General features: G+C 35.1%; 1 pseudogene; it reads right to left on the reverse strand.

Moving 5' to 3' along the window:
- Positions 1-18,812: 18,812 nt before the first annotated feature.
- On the reverse strand, positions 18,813-24,232 carry LOC114170255 (annotated as a pseudogene).
- Between the last annotated feature and the right edge of the window lie 3,094 nt (positions 24,233-27,326).

Here is a 27,326-nt window from a genome sequence, read left to right on the forward strand (position 1 = left end):
TCAATTATACATACATCACCCCAACATGTTATGACCTTCCAAACAATACACTAAGACTCGATACGACTTATCCTGATACGTATAATTTAGTCGGATTCAGCGGATGCTTGCACTTGTGGTGGATTTCTCTGCTCACCCTTGAGCTGCTCACCCCGAGCTAAGGGTTACAATGTCTCGATCCCCCACACACAAGGTTAGCCCTTAATGAGTTTCAGGCGTCCTACTACTCTCACCACAAGAGTCAGTCCGCTCTATGTGAGACTAACTAACTCCTTAGAGTGTCAGGATGCAACCTTACCTTGAGTCCTTACTAAATTATATAGATGGGACACCACCATGAACTCCCACCAACATCTCATGGAATTACGTCCCGACCACTAAAGCACCACCATGAGGTGTCACCTAGAGGCCCATGGAATTACGTACTAACCATAGACCAATCATATTTAAATAGGCAGTAATATATATCATGCATAGAAACCTCATGCCAACCTTTATAACCATTCCTCATTCAGATCACATATGGAATCCATACCAACTCATTCTTCCCAATCCATGAATATATAATTTCCGCTCATACCAATACCATGCCACCTTAATAACAACCATTTCATTTAAATCACACACCAAGATCATACCCAAAATTCATCATTTCCTCATCCATGAACCATTCCATATCTCATATCAAATGCATACCAAACTCATCATATTCAATCCACGAACCAATCCCATACATGCACATCATATATTTCATGCCTTAAACAGATAAAATCACCCAAACATATAACGACCATACAGAGACAATAGAGAAAATAGAACCTGGTGCATTCTCGCCCAGCTTCTTGCTCAGGTAGAAGAGTCTCGCTCAGGCGAGAGCGTTCTCTCGCTAAGGCGAGTTCCCTTCGCCTAGGCAAGAGCTCGAAGAGAGAACAATAGTGATGTTGCATTCTCTCGCTTGGGCGAGACCTCCTCGCCTGAGCGAGATGTCCCCTCGCTCAAGATTGGAGCTCGTCGTGTGAGCGACAGTTCGCACAACACCAGAGAGAGTTTTCTGATACTCTCGCTTAAGCGAGTACCACTCGCTTAGGCGAGATTATCAGGTTCACTCCACTGTTCGCACAGACCAACATACAAATTCATCCATAACAGTCCCACAATACATATTCATTCATTCTAATCATCATTCAATCATCAGAAACACGAAATAAAGTTGTAAGACCAACAATATACAATGAAACACGAAAAACAGTAAGGGTCCTAACTTCTCTTTCCTGGATTGAGCTAGCATAGGACCTCGACACCAACTACGGAGCATAGTAGCTCTAGGAACGAACTAAAGAGTTAAAAGAAATAGTGGAACAGAACTAAGAAATGGGGTTACCATGAAACCCTAACTGGAAATATGAAGAGTGATTAACGGGGACCAGTATGAGCTAGTAAAATACTTACATGGAGTAGAAAAATGGATCTGAGCTAGATTGAAGAGGACTAGGAACCAAACCCTAGTAGAGCTTCTGAAAGGAAAAATGGGAGCGTATAAGGGACTGTTTGCAAAAGTGAGGGCTGAATGGGAGACCCTAGTAACTTTAGGGACCTTAGCACCCTATGGGCCAGCCCTTAGGCCCAACAGATTTAAGGCCAGCCCTTAAAATATTAGGGAAAAAATAACTGAGCTTACAATATATACTAAAGTTTTGAATGTATTAATTATAGTGAAAACTAATTTGCATATAGTGATGAAAAATTATTTTAATCATTGATAATATTAAAAATAATTTTAGAAATTAATAAAATATGTTAATAAAATTATTTATAAACATTTCACGAAAAATAACTCAAAACAATATTTTAATTAAGAATATTTCGATTGAATCATCATTACAAGAAAGTCCTTCAATTATGATTAATTTTAGTGACAAAAAATAATTGATTATTAGTAATTAAAATAATTTAAAAAAATTATAATTAATCTCTAAATATCAATTTTATATCATATAAATAAGTACACACAAAAATTAAATATATATATATATATATATATATATATATATATATATATATAATATTCTCTTAAATATCTCTTGGACTGCTTGTTTACATGCCAATAGCTTATAAAATTGATATTTCGCCCTCTATAAATAAATTAAGCACGTTGTGAAATAGAATTAAGTATGTCAAATGTTATACAACAATAGTTACATGGGACGAGAGGAGGGAGAAACAAAACACAGAATAGACCTTGTACCTAAAGGTGATAAGACAGAAATCAATATTTTCTGCAAACTTGATAAGAAAATAGTTGTGAAAACGTTTAACTTGAGCACTTTGATGAGGTAGCCTTGTACCTAAAGTGTGAAAAAGTCAATTCTTAAATCATTCAAATCAATTATTCGGTATCAGATATTTATTCTTGGACTTAATGTAAATTATCATTGAGTAATAGATGGCAAAACGGGCGGCCCGTATATTGGCCATCCAATTAAATAATTATTAAAGGCATATGTAATCAAATTGAATATTTTTACAATTTTTAATTGATTAGTTAATATTTTTAATTAAATAAATTAAAATAATTATTAAATTTACATATTCAATATTTCAATTATAATTAATAATTGAAATTTAATTTATAGGTGTTAATGATTTAAATTACAACATTATTATATATTTACACATTTAAAAAATATAATATAAAAAACTAATCTCTTTAATTAGTTTTATTTTATTTTATTTTTTAAAATGGGCTAATGGGTAAAGATGGGCTGGCCCAACCTAACCCAACCCGTCCTTTGGCTGAGACCGGCCTGTTTTGCCACCCCTATTGAGTAATGATATTTTACTATTATTTAAGACTCAATTTATTTTAAAGTTTCTTAATTTGAAGGTTACTTAAAATTAATAATTGAACTTATAAACTTATCCCCTTTCAATTGAAAAAGTAAAACTTTAATTTCTTAAGGCCACATGATTAATATTTTAAAAAAATAGATAATACACTATTGAATGTATTAATTATACTTGTTTGATTAAATAATTTACATAATGTTATAATATTATTTTAATGATTGATAGTATTAAAACGAATTTGATATAATTAAGATATACCAATAAAGATGTATTGTCCGTGATAACACTCCATTTTTTTATATTTTTCCTTTCTAAAACCTTATTTTTAGTTTAAATCAATATTAGTTTGTCTTTAATTAATTAGTTTTTATTGATAATTTAGAAAAATAGGGTTTTTTATAAAAATGTGTTTAAAAAGGTTAATTTTAAAAGTGTTTTAGTGCATTTAGTTTGTCCTTTTTGGATCTCCCTTTTAAACAAAACTTTGTTTGTTAGGAAGTCCTTAATTTTTGCTAAATTGCATGTGAACCCCTTAGTCCAAATTTCTCGTATTTGCAGACTGGCCCCTTGTGAGTCATTTGCTACTTGGACCAATTTTGCTTTAATATCACCTATTAGCCTTTGATTCGTTTATCACCATGCTAGGTTAGTAGAGGTCATCTTTGTATCTACAACCAATTGCTATAAATTCTTAGATGAATCATGATTTTTGGGGTGGCGTGAATTTTGTCATTAGCATAAGTGTTGCAGCCTGACTTAAAACATGAATCAACTATGTTTGGTGCATTCGTGGTGAAATTCAAATGTGTAAATGTGACTGAAAGTAGTTCATATTCATATTGAAGAAAGTGATTTAATCCAGCATCCGGATGGTGATAACAATTGTACATCACATCCTTGATCTAGACATTCATCTCCATTTTAGATATAATTCACCATCCATCATTCCATTTTAGATTCATTTCAATTCCTCGTTCTAGTAGGTTCCATGCACCATTAGATCATGCGTTGCATTCATGCATTCATGGCATATTTCCATTCATGAATTTAATTTAGTTTTTAAATTTGCGTTTCTTTTACTTTCTTTTAATTGATTTCATTTTCCCCTTATGTTTAGTTTTATTTTCTATTTAGCAAGATTAAATAACACAAGTTATACTTAACATGCACCATTTCCTTGGATTCGATCCATTTCCTTGGATTCGATTCTGAGTCAATTTCCCTAAGATTATTTGGATTTTTTTTTCATTCTAAACGTGACTAAAAAATGGAGTTAACCGTCCGTACCTAGCCCTACCTCACTAAAGCCATGTATTATCTGTACTCGACCCTACCTCACCAAGGCCATGTATTACTCATACTCAGCCCTACCTCACCAAGGCCATTTACTACTCGTACCCGATCCAACCTCACCAAGGTCGTGTCCATCTGTACCCAACCATACCCCACCAAGGCCATGTACTGTCTGTACCCAATCATACCTCACCAAGGCCATGTATTATTTGTACTCAGCCATAGCCCTCCATATGGCCGCTTACCAAGTTCTGATGTACCTAGTCGTAAGTTATCTGCCCCATACATGTCGACCCTTGAATTGACACCTTAGCTAGAAAATTGACAACTAAGAATCAAACACCAACTAGGGCTTTTGGATAAATTTACTTACTTTGAATGGACTTACGAGTGACCAAAAAGGTATTTTGGGCAAAAAAGCCCATCCTAGTGGGACCCAAGAGTGAAACAGTATAAATAGCACATTATTCTATGCTTTCTTTATGCATTAATTATACTCTAAAATTCCCTTACATCACTAATGCTAACTTAAGCATCGAAGTGCCTTTTGCAGGTACCTTCCCCCCATATTTTGGATGAGATCTATTGAAGTCGAATGTCGATTTTCTTGAAGACTAGGTACTATAAGAGTTTTGAGGACTTCACAGAGTACACATTAGTCTTATAAGAACAATTGACGCTTATTGTGGGGTCGACAAGTATTCTATGAAGTCGAGTGTTGCACTCATAGAGGAAGAAGGTGAAGACGGTGCTAACACCTTGTTAGCCTTCACATCTTGGCCTCAACAACTTGGCCTGAACTTGTCAACCTCGATATCTTGACCTTAGCTTCTTGACTTCAACATCTCATCTTCAACATCTTTACCTTAACATCTTGGCCACCACATCTTATCCTCAACTTGTCAGCCTTGACATCTCGGCCTCAACTTCTTGGCCTCAACATCTCAGCCTTAGCTTGTCAACCTCATCATTTCGCCTTAGATTCTTGGCCTCGACATTTGGACCTCAGCTTGTCAATGTCAACATCTTAGCCTCAGCTTCGTAACCTCAACATCTTGGCCTCAATATCTCGGCCACAACTTGTCAATCAAGATATCACATCCTCAGCTATTCAGCCTTGATATATTGCCCTCAACATCTTGGCATCAGCTTTTTAGCCTCGACATCTCAGCCTTAGGTTGTCCGCCTCGATCGGCCTCAACTTCTCGGCCTTGACATGTTGGTGTCAAAATCTCATCCTCAAGTTGTCAACCTCAACATCTTGGTATCAACTTGTTAGCCTCCACATCTCACCCTTAACTTGTCAACCTCAACATCTTGGCCTTACCTTGTCAACCTTTACGTCTTGGCCTCAACATATCGACCTCAGCTTGTCAGCCTCTACATCTCTGCCTCAGCTTCTTTGCCTCAACATCTTCTCCTCAGCTTGCCAACCTTGACATCTCAACCTCAACTTTTTTGCCTTGACATCTTGGCATTGACATCTCGGTGTCAACTTGTCATCCTCGATATCTCGACCTCAACTTCTCAGTCTTGACATGTTTCCCTCAAGATCTCGGCCTCAAGTTATCAACTTAGCTTGTCAGTCTCAACATCTCGGCCTCACCTTGTCAGTCTTCACATCTTGGCCTCAACATCTTGACCTCAGCTTGTTAGCAACAACTTGTCAGACTCAAAATCTTAGCCTTACCTTGTCAGCCTTCACATCTTGACTTCAACATATCGACCTTAGTTTACCAGCCTTTACATATTAAACTCAACATTTCGGCCTCGACTTCTTGGCCTCAACATCTTATCCTCAACTTGTTAGCCTTGACATCTCGGCCTTAACTTCTTGGCCTCAATATCTTAGCGTCGACATCTCAACCTCAACTTGGCAACCTCGATATCTCGGCCTCAGCTTCTTAGTTTTGACATGTTCGCCTCAACATCTCAACCTCACCTTGTCAGGCTCAACATCTCAGCCTCACGTTGTTAGCTTTCATATTTTGGCCTCAACTTCTCGGTCTCAACTTGTTATCCTTGGCATCTCAGCCTCAACTTCTTGGCCTCAAGATCTCATCCTTAGCTTGTTAGCCTCAACATCTTGGTCTCAAATTCTTGGCCTCTACATCTCATCATTAGCTTGTGAGCCTTAACATCTCGGCTTCAACTTGTTAGTCTCATCATTACGGCGTTAGATTCTTGCATTAACATCTTGCCCTATGCATCTCAACCTCTGCTTACCACCCTTAACATCTCATCCTCAACTTCTTGGCCTTAATATCTTGGCCTCGACATCTTGGCCTTCGCTTGTTAGCCAAGATATATGATGAGGACATGACCACCAACCCAAAGGAAGAAGCCATCCAAAGGAGGACCACAAGAAGCATGACCAAAGGGAAGGCTAGTCCATCTTTTAGTTTATTTTTGATTTTCTTAATTCCATGAAGTTGACAAGTTTGACCAATTAAAGTTCACTTGTTGACCATGACTTTTAGTTGACTTGTTGGCCTTGACTTTTAGTTGACTTTTTGACCTTTGACCTAAGGTTGACTTGTTGACTTTGACTTAAGGTTGACTCTTGACTTAATTAGGCTAAACCGTGTCAACATGCTAATCCTAATTTCCTTTATGTTTTGTAGGTTAATCCAAGTTCCTAGGATCAATACAAGTGGCGCCTAAATGGATGGTGGAAGGAGAGCACATGTGGAAGAAAGAGAAAGGAGGGAACTTTCTAGAAGCTTCTAGAATAAGGGACCATTTTCCTTGGAGACCAAGTGTGCTAGAAGCATCTTTGAATGGCATTTGGCATCTATTTGGCCTAAACATCCTTCCACACCATGTGCCATGTTTACCCTAGTTTCTAGATGGATTTTTATGTTTGTGTTTTTTCTTGTAAGGACCTTGTTACTTTTGGATTTTTGCTAAGAGACCCCTAGTTACATCTATTTAAGGGGAGCTCTTAGGTTTATGAAGGGGTTGATCATTTTAGAAAATTCACTATATTGTGTTCCACCTTTGTGAGAGGTTTTCTTCTTAGGGAGAAAACTTTGAAGCCTTATCTTGAGCAAGCTCAAGTGGCGGCATCACCACTAATCCCTAGTAGAAGATCAAGGCTTTGCCTATTCTCTAGGGTGGCGTGATTCTTCCTTGCACCATTTTACTTCCTTTCCATCTTCATGTTTTATTCATTTTGACACTTATTTCCTTGCCTATATTTTGCTATCGGTTGTATTGCTTCCTTTAATTTTCCGCAAGCTTTCTTTATTTTCATAAGTAATCAATCCATCCATTTTCTTCTCTAGAACTTTTGGAAAGGAACCTTCACATATAGATAACTTTGTTATCTTAATGTCCAGTAGGGATTTCCTTAGGTTTTCTTAAGCAACCATCACCATATTCTTGAATATTAAAATGGATCAAGATAATCCTACATCATTTGGTATCTAGAGCTTAGGTTGTCTAGAATATGGTATTTTTCATGTCCTAACTTTGTTTTCTTGTAGCTATCTTGGTATGATCCAAATCCACTTCCATTTCACACAAAAACAATGCTGGCAGAACCGTTCACGATTTTAAAAGATTAAACTGCACCTGCTCAGTGGAACAAAAATTACGTTTTTAATGTCAAAAGAAAGCTCTGTTAGCCTAGTTTCTAACAAAAAAAAGAACCAATGCATTTCAGTTTTATGCCCTAGAATTAGCATTCTACCTCTATTCAATTTTAACCAAGGCATAAAAGAACATTCTTCCTCGGGTCTACTACAAACCGAGGCATAAAAGCCCTTTCTGCTTTGGTTCAACTAACTTGAGGCATAAACCAGCATTTTGCCTCTGGTATATTCCTAAGTGAGGCATAACCTATAGAAATTCAATTAAAAAAGCTTTTAAATTTCTGAAATGACCTTATATGCATCAGGTGATTAAAAATGATGCCCTAAGCACTTTATGCTTCGGGAATTTAGAAACTAAGGCATAATCTGCAACGTTCAAATTAAAAACATTAAAAGAGTGGAATTTTTAACCAAGGCATATAACGTTTTCTACCATGGGTGATGGTTAAACTGAGGCATAAAGGTTTGCTTAAATTTAAAAAATGCCACCAAATTTTAATACACCTCGTTTTTGCAAGAACCGAGGCCTAATGGCCTATTTAAAAAGTAAAAAATTTACTAGTGTCAATTTATAACAAGTTTGTGTTTAATTTAATAAATTTAAATTACTTTTATTTAGTCTTAGTACCATGTATGATCACTTCCAATGTCTTGAATAAAAAATCTTTTTTTGTATATCTTTATCCTTTTTGAATGATATATCAAACAAATTGAAAGATTATTTTTGTGGGCTAGAAAAAAAAAGGACTCATACGTATCTAAATTAGTCATCAACAATGACAAAGACCATAAGGCTTGCCTACAAGTTTTAAGATTTTCGTTGGACCAAATAATATGTCAAAAAAGTTGAAGAGGTTGTGAAGTCGAAGCATAATTTTCTTTAAAAGTTTTGAAATATGTTTAAGGTTTAAGTAGCCTAACTTTTATGCCATATGTAAAGGAAGGAATACATTCAGATTTAGAATGTACGAAATAATTCATGCATGCCATTAGACAAAAGTTTGTAAGTACTCAAATAGTTAGTTAAGCCGAAGAAGGTATCAAGAGATGATGAGGTTACTTTTGGGCCTAGTACATTAGATTTAAATTGGGCCATGTAATTAGGCCATGGTTCCAATAATGGGCATGAAGATGGCGTGAAACATAAATCCAAATCACCTTGCATTTCAAGTGGGCTTCTAATAACCTAATTAGAAAAGCAAGGCCGATTTGCACTTAGAAGCTTCATCACATTCTTCCCATTTAGCACATGCGCAAATGCATGGAAAATGTGAGAAAGCACGTGGATTTTCTCCAACTGATGACCCCATCATCTAATGACATTTTCCCTCACTAATTTTATGAGTTCCTCTACAAAACTATTTCCTTTTATAGAAAAGACCTAGGTGAATTACAATCCTAGAGAACACTTGTCGGGCTTTTCTAGTAAGGAATTCATTTTGTGAATCATCATTTAGCATTTTCTTAAAAACTATAAACTCATCAAACTCAATAACACAATTTTCTAATTGGCTTACCACCTATTAGACTACTCCCTAGCGTAAGTGATCATCTAATGGATACCTTATCTAATAGGCACCCCAATCGACTAATGCTCGTCTAGTGATTACTTTTCTGGCCATGTGTGCATCGAGTTTGGCATCATTCATTGATCCATCTCTTAGCAAAACAACCTCAAACCCCACATTTATATTCTCCCATTTTGAACTCCTTTAACATTCCTCAACAATTCTCAACTACCCCACTCTACTCCACTATTGTAGTAAGAACTTATCACTATGGTATTCCTGTTAATATCACTACCACAACAGGTTTTGACTGAAATCACCCAAAGCCATCATTGTTACCTAAGTTCAACAACATTCATCACCCATACCAAACATAAAATGCAACCACAAAATCGACATGTACTCAACATTAATACATTCCACATATATAATCACATTCACAACTTAAAACAACATGTGTTTCATATAATCACATCATAAATACCACACACCATTCATGGAAGCAAAACATTGTTATCTTCGTTTACCTTGCAACACCACAACCTCTTTAAGTCTAACAACCCAAGCCAACTCAGCCCATTTACGTACTCTACATATAAAGAAACACCTCAGATTAGGAATCTAAGCACAACCATAAATCCTCAAACACCCGTAGACTTGTTCCAACCTCAAAACCACCCATGCAAGAATGAACCTCCCACATGAAAGCACCACTTAACAAGATCAAAGAAAAGAGAGTTAAAGTTGACTTACCCTGATTCCACTTCCAATCGGTTCAAATGAAAACTCTCCTTACCACAACCACCAACTGCTCTTTGATCTTAAACCAAATGAGTAACAACTACAAGCTCTAGAGAGAAAGGAGAGAGAAATAGGAAGGAAAGAGCTCTTAGAGAGAATGGTTGGTTTTTAAGTAAGTTACCAATTGATGGGATTTTAGATTTTAAAATATGTTTTCTCATTTATCATATAATTACACTTATAATGCCACTTAACGCTCTCAAGAACATTTGTCTCCTGTATCTTGCTCACTACTCCACTAATTCTCTCAAGTATCAATGAGACACCATCACCACACGACCAACATCCACTAGAAAAGCTCAAGGCACCCCTAACGTCTAATACTCACCCCTAGAGTGTCTAACCCTCACCATTAGAGCATTTAACGATCATAACTCACTCTCGTCTACTCAATATAACTACAAATGGTCATTTGGTACGTGTTTTTTACACTACCTCGTTTACCCATGTAAACACACATATCATCTAACTAGTGTAGTCTACACCTACTAGTGTAGAAAAGGTTTTTTATGATAGTTAAAACAACTCTTCTATTGTGATTTTAGAGTCGTCGTTGAAATGATTGTCGTCAAAACTTTGATATAAACAATAGTAGTTGAAATACATGTCATTAAAATTCATAACAACGATGGTTTGTACACACCGTCGTAATAAGGAAAATTAAGTATAAATAAATAAAAACATTGTATAACACTTATATTGACAATTGTGACAAATAACCTTCTTTAAAAATCAACCTAAAATAAAATAAAAATATAATATGACGACAGTTAGGCGAGATCCATCATTGAAAAGAAAATTGAAAATAACAAAGTTAACAAAACAACCACATGTTTTTACAAAAATTTTCATTAAAAAGTACAAGAACGACGATTTTTTATCACAATTGTCATTAAAAATGGCTTTTTATAAAATATAGCAATTATAAATTCTTTCTACAATAGTCCTGCAGTAATTTATACAAACATATTCATGGTGCTATTTCAAACCGTTTAAATGCTATAAAAATATGAAGTTTCAAACTATAGGTTTAAAATGACTTTTTTAGCCAATAATGGGGTTGAATTGATTGAGCATTTGAAAATATGCCCAATTAAAACTTGTAACAACTCTTTATGTATGAATTCAATTGACTAATAAATTAAAAGTTTTTTGTTGTAGGACCATACATTGTGTCAATTGAAAAATAGAAACAACAAATTAATTTGTTTATGATGTATGATTCAACAGATTGACATATAAAATCAACCAACTAATATTCTGGGAAATTCTGCAGAAACACCAAAAATAGAAACCTCACTCGAATAGCATGCTTTATCATATAAGATTGATTCCAATTGATATATCAAATTTAGTTATATCACTAGTTTACATACAAGCACACATAAACCTTAAAAAGATTGATTTAATGAGTTTCCTTGAGATTTATAAGAAGAACATCATCAGGGAGAAAGGATCACATAATGAATTACAAAATCCTTCAAAAATAACACTTTCGAATATAACAAAAACACCAAGATTCTTGAATTCCACAAGAATCTTAGCCCTTACACCGAAAGATCCCACTTGCAAACCTAGAATCACACCAAGAAACACCTAGAAGCTCAAGAACAACCAAACCCTGGTGGTGGCTTCCCTAGTAAACCAAAATGCATTCTTGAAGATCTAAAACCAAGCAAAGTTTGCTCCAAGATACAAAGATCTCCCATTTAGAAGTTGCACATTATGTGATTCAGTGAAGAGAGTTTTCCAAATGTGCTTCATTGATTTCGTGCGCAAAAATCTCGAAAGTAACTCCATTCTCTAAAAAACCAACTAATATAGCCTGATCATAAGTGAATTCAATAGGTTGATTTATCCTTACAATATGTTGATTTCACTTGATTTTAAGTTAAATCAGTTGATTGAATAACAATTCAATTGATTGAATACATTCATACTAGAATTGTATGCAACAAGCTTTTTAACCTGTTAAAACCCATTTTAACAAATTAAAAAGGATAAACATAAGACAAAAGACACATATTCATATGTCATACAGTCTACGAATTGAGGCCAATCTTCAAGCTTTTTGATCTTCATGTTAATTCCAAATTCAATGGACCTCAATTCTGATCAACAAATAATCACTTCAATTCTTCATCAAGACTACATCAATCACACATTATTTCATGGACTAGCTTCATCAAATCCATGCAGTAAGGTCCCTTATGCTAACAATCTCCCCCTGATTTGATGAAGCCAACATCCCTTTATGACAATGTTCTTCGACTTAAATTGATGAGGCAAGAGCTATTGTGAAAACCTGAATTAGCTTTTGCACATACAAAATATAAACATACATATACGCATACAAGAACATTCCGATTTTTTTATCACTATTGTGGTTTTATTTCAGATTTTTGATCCAGTTTTCATTCTAGAGTTATCATTCCAGTTTTCATTATTACTTATGAGTTCCAATCATTCAGTTCCAGGGATACTATCTAAATCAATTCATGATTTAGTTTAATTTTGTATTTTGGGAATATTGAAATTTTCATTCATGCCACCATAAGAACATACTATCATAACAACCGATAGAGGATAAACTCAACAATGAAAAAAAGAGAAAAATAAAACTTAAGCTGATATAGACTAATATAATTATTAGATTAAAACCTAAAAACAACTGATTCAAAAACTGACAACTACTAAGGAAAATATGAAAGCAACACAACAAATGTAATGTATGACCTAAAAGCCACCCTAGTTATTCATTTCTTGGGTTGTCTTTGTTGTAGAAAGTGCGGACGAGGTCATTGACATTGTGGATTTGATCATCAAGGTCTTCAAACCATACACTACAAAAAGCATGATTGTCATTCTAAGACATGTTGAGTGCTTAGAGTTGATGGAGAACCAGTCTTTGAAAAATGATAATAGGTAGGGTCAGTATCTTCTACAACATGGTAAAGCTGAATGGTCATAGGTTTAAGTCCAAAGGCATTTTCCTCATTTTGGTTCACTCCAATTGGTCCAGCCTCATGATCATTACACAAACAACAACATTGGCGACAACACCATGAACATTTACACCAACTTCATTTAGTAGGGTAGTGGACTTTTTAAGTGCTTCCTCCACATCCACTCAAAAATGCTCAATGAATTTGGAGATAAGCACAACATAGGGCAGCTTGAAATCTGTTAGCCTTTTTTCTTTCATCATGTGGTCTCGGATGGTGTAAGTTTAGTCAACAACCACACCATTTTGGATGTAGTACATTAACACCAAGTCTCCCTCATTCAAAGTTGAGTGGTTGCCCGCCCATACACTATTATTTTCGTGACTATCATAGCCAACAACTTCTCATCAAGACGCAACCTTCTAACATGGAAATTTTAAATTTCACCATCTGGATTCCTCACACATTGGCTATATTTTTTACCTTTGTTGAATTACTCAACAAAAATTGTTTCTCCCTTCCTAACCTACACACCTCTATGTCTTAAACCATCCACATCCTTCCATATTGTTTCTCCCTTCCATTCCTTTCACACTATATTTCAGTACATCATCACTGAATTTGAGGTTGTCATAGAGCACATTCACCAAGTTTGGATATATCTTGCCAGAAATCTCAAGGAAGGCCTTAAGCTTTTGTGTTCTTAATTGTTGATGCAAGGCCTCAAAGTTTTTAGCCCTCCACCAGGAAAAATGCAACACCCTTAAGTCTCCCATGGTTCTCAACAATAGGAGAGGTTGGTATGGGAGGATAAGATATTTTCTCAAAGATGGCACATTTCTTTGACGATGAGGCATTTTATATTGGGGTTTGGCTCTTACTAGCAAATATGAATGCAAATTCATGATGCCAAGACCAATATTTATAGAAACAGAGTATTGAATTTTATAACCAGTCAATTAATTTACACAGGATATCCAATGTAGCATAAGCAATCAAAGCCAATTAAAGGCATTGTAATTTGTGTATGATCATAGAGCATGATGTTTCCAGACGTTTTATATGCTATCTACTCATTTCATAGCACAAAACTGCATGCACATTGGGAATCATTTAATAAAAGTGCTTTATAGTCAACCAAAATTTGAAAATATAGTCTCCCATTCTTCTTTGAGCTAGAAGAACCCCTCATTTTATTCCACGTAAGTTGCTTCTCAACCTGTACCCTCCCTTTTTCTAAGCTCTATTTCGTGATTCCAACAGAGGTGCACTTTGATAACCACGTTTTGAATCTGTGCCACTATTTCCAGCTCTCAAATATACTCTTGGAGCTGTTGTGCTCGTTGGCTTAGGTGTCAGGGTCTTTGGCTAGCATTTTCCAGGTAAGGGAAGTTAGGGTTTCACGTTTTTAAGTTATTGTTGCTTGTTCATGTTATATTTCGTGCTCTTGATGGTTGTGTAAGACTGTTGATGATATGAAAATAAGTTGTATGTTATTCTGGTGGAATGCCTAATTTAAGCACGCGTCAACAGTGGAGGAACCTGGTCTTTTTGCCCAGACGAGCGAGGCTCACCCAAGCGATAGTACCAGATGTGCTCCTTGGGGTTTTCGTAAGCTATCGCTCAAGTGACAAGCTCCAGTTTTGAGCGAGAGTCAATCTCGCTCAGGTGAGGAGGTGTCGCCAAAGCGAGAAAACATGAAAGCCACTGCTCCCCTCTGTTCGAGTTCTTGCCTAGGCTTAATGACCTCGCCTGAGCAGAGAACCTCTCGTTTGGGCGATAGCTTCTAGCCTAAATGAGAACTGGGCGAGAAAGTGCTTAGGTACTGTTTTCTCCTCTGTTCTTGGTTGATGGTCACATGTTTGAATGAAATACTATGTTAAAGCATGAATTGGGTGATTATGCATATATTGAGTGGTTCATGGGCCGAAATTGATGAATTTTGTATGACCTTTTGTATGGAACATGATTGGATGGTTGATTAAATATTTGTATGAGATTGGTATGCATGATGAAGCTATGTTGGTTGGTAAGACATGACTATGGTATGGGTTAGGACGTAATTCCATGAACCTCGTGGTGAGAGTTCATGGTGGTGCCTCATCTAATGGACGTAATTCCATAAATCTCGTGGTGAAAGTTCATGGTGGTGCCTCATCTAATGGACGTAATTCCATGAACCTCGTGGTGAGAATTCATGGTGGTGCCTCATCTAATGGATGGAATTCCATGGATCACTCGGTGAGATTTCATGGGGGTGCCTCAAGGTTAGGACATAATTCCATGACCTTTTTGGTGGGAGCTCATGGTGGTGCCTCATAGTTTAGGTCTTAATTCCATGACCCTCTCGGTAGGGTTTCATGGTGGTGCCTCATTATATGGATCCAGATGTTTGAGTCTTAGAGTCTTGCTTTGTTGCTACCACATGCTTGGTTGATTTCTATATTCTTGACCTTTAAATTGCATGCTCAATTGTATGTTCAAAATATTTTTACTCTAGCTTATCCTATTTGTTTGCTTATGTGTCTCGTGTGTGGTTCTCTCCTGTTGCGATGATCATCAATTTATTGATGTGAGCAGATGTGGGAAATCCTGGTGATCGTAGTGGTGACGAGGATGCTACAACTTAGTGGGACGTGGTTTAGTGTTGGGTCACTATCGAGCCCACATTGAAGAGTTATTATTACATTGTAATCTCTTGCTTTTGGTCGTATGTTAAGACTCTTGTATTTAGTTCCTGGCATCATGTAGTGCCTCATTTTTCTTCTGGTATATTGGGGTGATTGTATTATCCTTTATACCTTAAGTCTCGTACCCTTGGATATTATAAGATGTACAATGTTTTATTTGAATAGATTTGTCTATTAAAATTGGACGTTACACATGCAGTGACAATTTAAGTGAAATTTGTGTTGTTTTATAGATTTAACAAATTAAAATACTAGCATATCACACTTTATGCAGAATTTAGCAATTTAAGTGAAATTAAAGCATTATTCAATAAGATTAACAAGCTAGAATGTATCAAATCACGTTTTTCATATCCATAATACCTAATTTTTTTCTAAGCTTCATAAACCTATCACAAGCAAGTAGTTTAGTGAACAAATCAACTAGTTGATTCTCCGTTTTAACAAACTTAATTTTACAATCACCTTTTTGTACATGATCTCTAATAAAGTGATGCCTTATCTCAATATGTTTGGTTTTAGAGTGTTGAATTGGATTGTTAGTTAGATTAATTGCACTAGTGTTATCACAATACAAGGGTACATTTTCCAACTTCACACTATAGTCTAAGAGTCGATGTTTTAGCCATATGATTTCAGCATAACAATGACCAACTTCTATAGACTTTACCTATAGACTCTGCCTCAACTTGCTTCTTACTATTCTATGATATCAAACTTGAGCCAAGTAGGTAACAGGTCCCACTTGTGCTTTTCTTGTCCAATTTGCACCCATAATAGTCAAAATCTGAAAATTCACTAACACTTCAATATTTGGTTCGATGAAATCATTGTCTACTTGAAAGATAACAATATCACCTTCTTTTAACTCATTTTCAAAACAAAATACCCTCCAACCTTGACCTATCTTTGTTGAACTTCTATGTTTCTTCGATATTAGGATTTTGCTATTGACTATAGTTTTAGGCCTTATAAGAAACACATCTTGTACATTCTCCTCCTGAATGAAGTTGGCAAACTTTGATGGCAAGTCCTGCATGATTCAAAAGGTTATTGTTAGTGCATTAAGTATTTTCATTTAATTATATGTAAATTGATATTAAATTATACTTGAAAGATAAAAAGAAATCAAAAGGCATATACCAAGGGACTTGCTTTTCTTTGATACTTTGTAAATTTGACTAAAACTATAGATCTTGTTTCATGATGACTGATATGACACATAAATGTTGTCAAACTCCTTGGTATACAACCACCTTTAAACACTATTAGGTGAAATAAAGAATTTCCCAAATACTGAAACTGGATGTGAGAGTCACTTTGGATGTCACACAAATCTATCATATTACTCCAACCTTTTGTGATTTTTGGGTTATTTGAATCTATGTTATAGGTAACTGTCGTGCTCTTACCATTTACATCTAGCAAGTGCCACTGTGGACCTAATTTGTGTGCATAACCAACAACAAAGTGTCAATCGACAAATCCAAATGGCTACAAATTAATAAAGACAGTAAATTATTTTCCAACAATAAATAAAAACATGAAGAAATTTTTCTCTACAACGAAATGAAAACATAAACACAAACATATATAAGTACAAACTGTTTTTCTTCAAAATATAATTAATGGTCAGAAAAGTCGTATGTATTTATTACAAATGAAAAATAAATTAAAAGTTTATAAAGCAATAAAAAAACATTAAATCTAGTAAATAGCAACTAAAATAAGAATAAATTTTAAATCTTTAGAATAATTGAAAAGAAAAGAAATTCCAGTACTATATTAACCAACAAAATATTTAAATATTAATGAAAAATAAATAAATAAATAATAAAAATTTGAAAATAAGTTTATATTATATATATATATATATTATGTATTTAAAAAATATATTAAACAAACTTTTATACGATTGAAATAAAATATAATAATTCTTTAAAGTTCACCCAATTAAAATAGAAACCAAAATTGATTGTATAAATGAAAATGATTTTGTGTATGTTGGGTTAAATAATTTTGTATCTAAAAATATTAACCAAATGAAGAAGACAAATGAAAAATATCAGAAAATTTAAATCAAATGACAGAAAATTAAAGATCAGGCACCATATCTTCACGGATGGTTTTAACTCCATCTCTACTACACATTTTCCTATATAATCCTACTATATCTCCATATCTTTGTTTACCATTGTGGCAAAAATCTTAACATTTTAATGAGGATGATAGAGTTTATTAGATACCACCAACCGTTCACAGCAGAAAACACATACAATAACAAAATGATTTCCAAAGATGTATTTCTATGGTCAAATTTACAGCATACCTAACAACATATGTAGATTTGTTGAACTTCCAAAGTATTGTTGTGTTGTTTGCTCCATCTGTACTGGTTTGCTCCATCTCTATTCCTCTAATTGCAAAACAAAGTCACGGTTGAAATATATGGGTAAATGAAAATTCTGGATGGAATGGTAAAGTGGAACTTGGAAATGGAATGACAAAGATCATCACGTGAAAACAAAGATAAGGAATCTTAGCCGAAACTGCCAGCACAAATTCAGTAACACATGCAAACAGTGGCTTTAATTGTAAAATAGTTTTTTGCAGATACTTTGATATATAAAGTAACTGAAACATAAAGCATTTAAAAATAACTATAAAATATTATATTTTATATTCGTTATACATTTTTAGAGACACTCTGTTACTCAAAATCAATGTGGGTGTTATAAGAGTTATAATACATGTACTGCAGTAACGAAAAAGAACATGTAGGTAGATATTTTTTCTTCATAATATAGTAAAGCCACAAATAAAATTTAAAATAACAACAATTGAGAATCTTTATAACAGTTATAATATTTGTACTACAGCAACCATGGTCTTCAAAACATAAATCCATGAGTGGACAACAAATAATGTTGGACAACAAATAATGCAATTCAAACATATATCAATGACCATGTACTTTTCAATATCGCTACAGCTATCGAAAAAAAAATCTTCAAAGTGTATATTATACACTATTGGATATTATAATCTGCAACAAAAGAAAGGAATTACAGTTAAAGATACAATAATTGACAAATTATAAGAATGTTGTTAAAGTAATTTGTATACCTCTTATCAAAGATTTTCAAATATTTCTTTGTAAACCACATTTGTAGTTGTATTGCTTACTTTTCCATCTTCATCCATAATTAAAATTTTGAGTCCTTTCTTTGTTGTCACTCTAGAAATTGCTACATACAATTTTCCATGAGTAAGAACTGGGCAAGGAAGATAAAGTCCAACTTTAGAAAGATTTTGGCCTTGACTTTTGTTTATTGTCATTGCAAAGCATAAAGATATTGGAAATTGCCTCTATTGAAATTTAAACGGGATGCTGGAATCAAAAGGTGTCAACTTCATTCTTGGAATGAAAATTTTGTCACCAACATTTTTGCCTGTTATTACCGTAGCAGAGATAACATTCTTTCCCAAATCATTAACTTGCAACCTTGTACCATTGCAAAGACCATTTGCTTGATCAATGTTTCTTAAAAGCATAACTGGTACGCCAACTTTCAATTTAATCCTATGATTTGGAATTCCTTAACATTTGATATCATTTAGAAACTCTTGAGTAAACCACTTGTAAGACCCATGAAATTTAATTATTTAAATAAATAATTAATTAATAAATGCGGTTAGTGAAAGCCTTTATGGTATTTAATGTTAAGGTTTATGATGTGGAAAGTACTAGCTCAAATGGTGGAAAGCACTTAATTGTGTGAAAGGACTTGGGTTCAAGGACTTAATTGTTATTATTTTTAATAATATACTTGATTATAATGAGTGATAATTTAATCCTATATTTATAGGAATTATCACAAAACATGAATTAGCTAAAGGGTTGTGCATTGGTTTGACATTGACATGGTTATGGGTTCGATGAATCCACACTAAACTTTCTTTTTGCCAAAATGTCTTTTGGCATGAATGTGAAAGGGCAAGGAAATCCTAGAAGCCAAGAGTGGTTGGAAAACTCATGAAGTAATGACTTTTGAAAGGCAATTACACCTCTTAATGATGGAAATTCGTTTTCCAACATTAACCACCATTATGCATTGTTTAAAGAGACCATTAAGGGAAAGTGAGAGAGTTTCCTTGACTAGTTTTTGTGAGGGCCGTGAGGGGTGGATTAACAGAGCATACATTGTGCTAATTGAGAGAAAGGGAAGGTTGCTACGTGTGGTTGAGTGGAGGCAAGGGAGAAAATCATTGTGGAACCAAGGAAAAACGCGAGTAATCAATTTCAAAGCGAGGAATCCAGGTTAGGGGTGCTAAACTCGTAACTTATTTGTAATTGGTTAATAATTGATGTATGAAATGAGTGTACATTGTTTCTGGTTGCCAAATATCTTGAATTCTGGATTTCTGGAAAATTCCAGAAATCGCCTGGTGGCTTTGAATGAGCTGTCAGGCGGCACATACAATTTTGCTTGTTTTCTGGGTTCCAGATGAGGAACCGCCTGGCGGTACGAGCTTGATCGCCAGGCAACACCTGTGCGCCAACCCAGTTTCTGGGTTTTTGATGAACTGCCTGGCGGTGATGATTACCCGCCAGGCGACGCGAGTCAATTTGGCTCGATATTAGTGTTTTGGGGTTTCTTGGTTGATTCTGTTCGGGGGAAAAGATAGTGCCAACTATTTGGAAATTATTGGAAGGCCGAATTCGCTGAAGTATATAAAATTGAAGGTTCGATTGTGTGAAAATTGCAAGAATATAAATTTTTGGGTTGACGAATTGCGGATTTCTTAGTCGCACTAAATTAAGTGGTAAGATTAGTGGAATTTCGTATATGAAGAAGTCTTATGAATGAATAGTGAATATAAACTCATGAATGCAGCCTATTGGATGGTAAATCGAGTGGAAGAAGAATTGTAGGGAATTGGATAAGGTTCGCAAGTGCTGAGGAAGTTTCTGGGTTCTTGGAACAGCAGGAACCGCAAAACGACAACCAATTTGCCGCTAGGCGCCACACCAGAGGTACGTGGTGTTCTGTTCACGAAAAACGCTGTTTTTCATACTTTTCGCGCAACAGGAACCGTCGGGCGGTAGTTTAGTCCCGCCAGGCGCCACCTTCCTATTTTGGGGCGTTAGGCGCCACCATTTTTCTTGTTTGCGCAGTTTCCATAAAACTGCATTTCCTGGTTCGTTAACCGTACGATTTAGGTGAAATTTTGACATGTGGTCCACAACATGTAGTTCTTCAATTTGAACGGTGGAGATTTGATTTGGAGGTCAACAGCTAGAGATATACGTTACTCAACATTGCTAATTTTGGAGTATTTAAAATACATGAATAAGCTCTTGATAATTTCAAGTAACTTCTAATGAAGCATGATTGGGTTATGTGGTAAGTCTCTATCAATTTGAATGTCCCTTTGGGTTAGTCACATGTGGAGAATTGGTTATTGGTGAATGCATGTGTGTCAATATTAATTTGCATTGGTGCCTAGGATCATGTGCTTAAATTGTTATAATGATGTTGCTTATACTTGTTTGAGCATGCGTTATTCATAAGTTAGAATTAAATGCTAGCATGGGTTTAAAGGGGGAGAATATATATGAAATGTGAATGGATTGATTTTACTTTATTCTGGGTGCTTAAAAACCAGTATTGCGCAAGTACTGGTGTAGCGTTTGGCGGTGGTGTTTGACCGCCAAGCGATGGCTACAAAACCAGTAGAGAATTGAAGCGTGTTGCGCCTGGCGATAAGGGTTGTCCCACCAGGCGATGCTTGTGGAAACAGTAGCATCAGAGGCACTTGGCGCCTGGCAGCACGTGTCCCCCGCCAGGCGGTCTAGAAGCCTTTTGTGCCTGGCGACTCGTATAGAGCGCTAGGTGATTTTTGATGAAGCAGACATCGTGTTTTACTTGCTTTGGATGTGTGTGGTCTACGAGGCTTTGGGCGATATCTCAAGGGTCAAATGCTGGAGTATTCCTGGAGTTGTGGCTTAGGATGGAGGGTAATACGAGCATTCTTTGAGTTGTGGCTCGGAATAGCGAGTGTTCCCGCATGTGTTCTACGAGTGGTGGCTTGTAGGTTGGCAACAACGATATCTTGAGACTATCAATCAAAGATGTAAAACATGGATTACATGTTGGCATCCATGTGAGATGAGACCAAAGGATAGAGTTCCTTGGATTGTGTGTGTTTTGTTATATAAATTGATGCATATGTTTTATTCTATTAGCTCACTCTATCTGCTTGTGTTTGGCGATGATCGTGTACGTGGTACACGGGAGTAGTCGATGTTGCAGGTGGATCTGGTGAGGCATAGAGCTGGAGCGGGGCTAGTTTGGAGAGGACTTTCTCAAAATTTTATATTTTATGAGTTTTTAAAGAATTTGTAATATTTCATATTACTACCCGTAGACATTATAATTGAGTTTTAAATTTTATGGATTTGAGTTAACTTTGGATGTAATAAAAGTTTTATATTTCCCATGTTTTGGAAAATGGAGCTTAATAAATGAGCGTTTAATATTATTATCTTATTTTATTAAGTAAATTCGTAATATCCGGACGGGATGTCACACCACTCACCTTGAATTTCTTGATCATCATTAGATTGACAATGAGTGTCTGAACTTAAATAAATTTGTTCTTCACCAAGAATCAACAATAAAATGAAGTCATTTACTTGTTCAACACTATCAATTGTAGGGCAAAGTATAGTGTCGTCATCAAAGAAGGCAGGAGTCATGATATTTTCAATTAGACCACCATAAACAAATTTCACTAAAGAAAGTAAAGGTGTTTCACTTTCTTGAATTAGAATATCTGTTGGTATTGAAATATTGGGTTCACCACTTTCATTCAAATTCATATTTCCATCTCCAATTTTAAGAATCCAATCAGCAAATTCTTTTGTATCTATTGCAATTTCATTTGAAACAACACTTTTTAACCTCATGTTTTGTGATAGCTTAAGAACTGTGCAATATTGCCACAAATCAGAGTAGTTAATCGATGAGTTCACAATATCATACCTTGATCCCTTTCTTACTACTGGCAAGATTTGTCTAAAATCACTGCCCAAGACAACAACCTTTCCACCAATGGTTTGTCAGCATTATCTTCATTTCTAGGTCTCATAATGTCTCTCAATGTTCTATCAAAAGCTTGGAAACATAACTTATTCATCGTAGGAGCTTCATCCCATATGATAAGTTTATTTCCATCAATAGTTTAGCTCGAAGACTTCCTTGATTGATGTTGCACGTTCATTCATCATTAATTTCTAGTGGTATGCAAAAAGTAGAATGAGCAGTTTTACCTCCAGGAAGCAATAAAGATGCAATGCCGCTTGAAGCTACATTAAGCGCAATCATTCCCTTTGCTCTAATAGCAGCTGACAAAAGTTTCCACAAATATGTTTTTCCAATCCCACCATAACCATATAAGAAAAAGAAATTCCCTACATCTCAATTCACTATTGTCATAATTCTGTTATAAACATGTAGTTGCTCATTAGTGATTGACTACAATAGAGAGTGATGTAGCTTCTCCATTTGTTCTTTATCATAATTCATTTCATCAATAATGAACCTATTATGAAATTTGAATGAATTTGAAAGATCAGGTTGAGGAAGGGAACTATAATCTGTTAAAGCTCGCCCATTGGAATTTAAAAGTTCTTCTACTTCTAGGAGACAAAGATTGTGTAAATCATGTTCTTCCATTTGAAAACCTACAAAACAAAACATGTCATGAATAAAAAAATATGGAATAAAGAATGGAGATTATTTATATTTAGTACTTGATATCTTCAAGTCTTTCCTTTTTTGATATAGGATACCATATGCCAATAAATTCCAAGTTGCATCCCAAACACCTTTTGGCTTTGACATTGTATTCATGATTAACAAAGAAACAAATAACCTTCTAAGTTGATTTCCAAATGCAAGATGGCTAGCCTCTTTAATAGCATCAATGAATTCTTTTTCATCTGCCAATAATCCTAATTCTTGGCAAGCCTCTTGGTATGTAGAGAATTTTTTACCATTAATTGTCTTTATACTATCATGATTAATACAACCTTTCTGTTTTGTTAGTAAGATTCTCATGTAATAGCATTCACCTGATCCTGGAGGAACATATGTTAGTCGACCAATACTATAACCCTGCTTTCTTGGTTTCCATTGCCATTGTTGAGACATCCAAACAAACTTTGTTGGAAATTCAGCATAGGTCAAGTTCCTTCTTTCCTCATATCTTTTGTTAGCTTCAAACCAAGCTAGAAACATTGTATTGATGTTGTCATTCCTCTCCAATACATCATCAATTCTATCATCATCTTTAAACAAAATTGTTTGTTGATCTTGTAGGTGAAAAGTTAAACGTTGAACAGCAGGCCATCTATGATGGATATCAAAGCCATAAATTCTCCAAACTGCTTCACATGGAGATAAATATGTACAATCATAATATCTTTTAATCTCATCAATAATACGCATTTCTGTAGAATCATTCTCTTTGTTTGTAATTTTCATTGTGGCTCTATTAGGACCTTTGTTGACATATTTGAACAAATACTTGATTGAGTTTGATTTGTTGCAATATTTTATATTAACATGAGCTTGATATCGCATTAAGAGAAGAGGACTATAAGGCACGACATTTCCATTACCTAATTTATGTCCATATTTCAACACAAATAAACCATCATCTTTACGCCTATATACAGGATATCCATGTTCATCAATTGTAGTTATATGTCTAAATTTTTTAGGAAAAAATTTACAACACCGACCTTCTTTCATGCATGGTGTGTGAGATCCAGGAAATTCATAAAAAATTAAAAATTAATAGAGTATAAGAAATGAGGGGTTGAGACTACCATAAGAGAGTTCTTTGATAAATCCTAGACAAGAAACAATGTTAACCTAAGTGGTTTAGAGCACTTGATTATGTTGAGGGGACTTGGGTTCAAGTCCTGAGTATGTCATTAGTAGATTTATTTAATTCTATTTTATTTTGCAATTATATCGTGGGTGAAAGCATGATTTAGGTTCATACGAATGTGTGAATTAATAGGAATCATGTGATAGTTTGTTGGTGTGCATGTGTTTGATGGGTAGGAAGGATATGGGTTCGAATCTCGACTAGAGTGAATATTATCCTTATGTTTTACTATTTTGCCAAGTGGTTAAATGATCTAGAAACTGTAGAAATTCTCTGGAAAGTTTCTATGCTATAAGAATTTGGAGTTGGTTGTCGGGTTTGGGAGTGAAAAGAAAATTTAGTTATATTTTTTTAGTGTCAGGTGTGGATAATGAAAATTATATATATATTAATTAATTATTGGATGTAAATCTTAGGTGGGATAATAGGTAGTGAATATGTTATCATGCGGCAGGTAAACTTTCTATGTATGTGAAAGTGCAAGGCAATGGGTACAATTATATAAATATTATTTTAGTATATTAGTAGTCAGGGTTGCCTAGTTATCAATAATTAATAGGATGTATATATAATTCATAGGCTTTTAGTATACTGAGTGTTGTTAATTCACGTCAATTAAGTTGACTTAATTTTGAAACAATGTATAAAGTATATAAAAGTTAAAGTTTATCTTTAATTTATACGTATGGCTTGTTTTGGATTTGTAATAAAAGTGCATATTTTTATTTCGTGATGCTTGATAGTTTAATTACGTGTAGAGGGCAAAGAAAAATTCGGGTTCAATAGTTTTATAGATCAGGACAGTGCATAAGAAATATGTCTTATAGTTTTTTTATTACTATTTATTTAGAGGGAGGTATAAGATTTTAATAATTATAAAAGTAATCAAGGTATATAATGTATATGCAGTAGTGGAAACTTAAAGTATTTAAATACTATTATGTGGACTACATCGGGTTAGATGCAGTGAGTATTAAAATGTGTAATTCCTAAAAGTTAAAGATTATGCCTTATTGGACGATGATTGCAACTTTATTTAAACTATCGAGTATGATTAACTCTTGAATGAACTCAAGTGTTAGCATAATCTCAATTGTGAATGTATACCTCTATGTATGAATAATTGATTTATGAGATATGTGCTATGATTTTTGGAAGTGCCTAGCGCCTGACGGCGAGAGGTTTTTGCCAAGCGGTCTGCAACGTAATTTCGGATGGCAGTGCCTAGGCAACGCCAGGAAATAGCGTGCGAACAATATATTATTTTGTAGCGTTTTACATCGATGGTCTCGAGGGTTTGGTCAGGGACATGCTAGATTAGTTACGAGCGGGGAGGTTCGTAACAGAGATTTGAGATGCGTGATTGATGCGGGCGGGGAGGTCCGTATATGTTGTACTCTTGTGTGGAGATACGAGCGGGGAGGTTCGTATGTTCCGTGCTCACACTTGAGGCTACTATGAGCGGGGAGGTTCATAGTAGGTGTTCACGCATGTTGGACTACGAGCGGGCAGGTTCGTAGAGTAGGACTACGGGCGGGGAGGTCCGTAGAGTTGGACCACGAGCGGGCAGGTTCGTGGGAGCATGATAATCCCTAAGGACCAAGGTTGTAGTTGAATCTTTCTCATATAGGTTATGAGATTGGAAGTATATTGTGATAACAAGTGTACTAAACTAAAATTAATTAAACTAGATTGGGTAAGGGACAGTTATTTTATCTTATGATTGTATTGTGTTCTTGTCAGCTCACCCTTTCTTGTTTGTGTGTTTGTGTTTGGCGATGATCACGTGACTTGTTGCGTGGGAGCAGACGTGAATTCAGGTGATCATGCTGATGCTTAGCGACAGAGCGGGGCTACCGATGGGGGATTTTCATTATGCCATGTTTTCTACATATTGTAATAGACATTTTGATGTTTTATCCATTATGAACTTGTAATACAGAAGAGATAGTATGAACGGATTATAACGAGACAAGTTTTGAATTTCCCGCGCTTGGGAACTTATTATAATGTTTGAAGTTCTTAAAGTATGTTTTGTGAAAAATGAGTTTTCATCTAGTAATATCCATCTAGGGTGTTACATGGTGAGTTGAATCTAGCGGCTCCGCACGGACCATGTATCATATATGTGCTTTGCATTTTCTAACGTGTTTGAGATCTGGATGAGAAAGTTCAGCAGATTACTTCATCTATATGCTTTTCATTTTCTAACTTGTTTGAGTCACTCAACCATAATAATATATGAGCATGTGGCAGACCTCTCTTTTGAAATTCAACTGTATACATACCTAAAATTTGAAGATAATTATTAGACAAAACAATTGGCGGTAAAAAGTCTAAATGATGGAAATGTAGTTTGTGTACCTGCATTGACTTTTCCAAAGAAATTATTCTTCTTGAAATCTGTAATCATTTGGTCTAATTTCATTTTAAAAATTCTGCAAACAATGTCTGGCCTATCTGAAGCAGTTAAACCTCTTGATTTTACAAAATCAAGAAATTCGGGCCAATTTACATTACATGTGATTATTATAAACAAATCTGGATAGTCATACCTTTTACAAATGGCCATAGCATCTTGGCAATTATTGAACATGTATCTCATACCACCTGTAAATGAAGCTGGCAAAACTATATGATTTCCAATGGAAGAAAAATTAGTTTCACCTCTGTTAACAGCTT

This window comes from Vigna unguiculata, chromosome 11, assembly GCF_004118075.2.
Source record: "Vigna unguiculata cultivar IT97K-499-35 chromosome 11, ASM411807v1, whole genome shotgun sequence".
In the NCBI taxonomy this organism is placed as follows: Eukaryota; Viridiplantae; Streptophyta; class Magnoliopsida; order Fabales; family Fabaceae; genus Vigna; species Vigna unguiculata.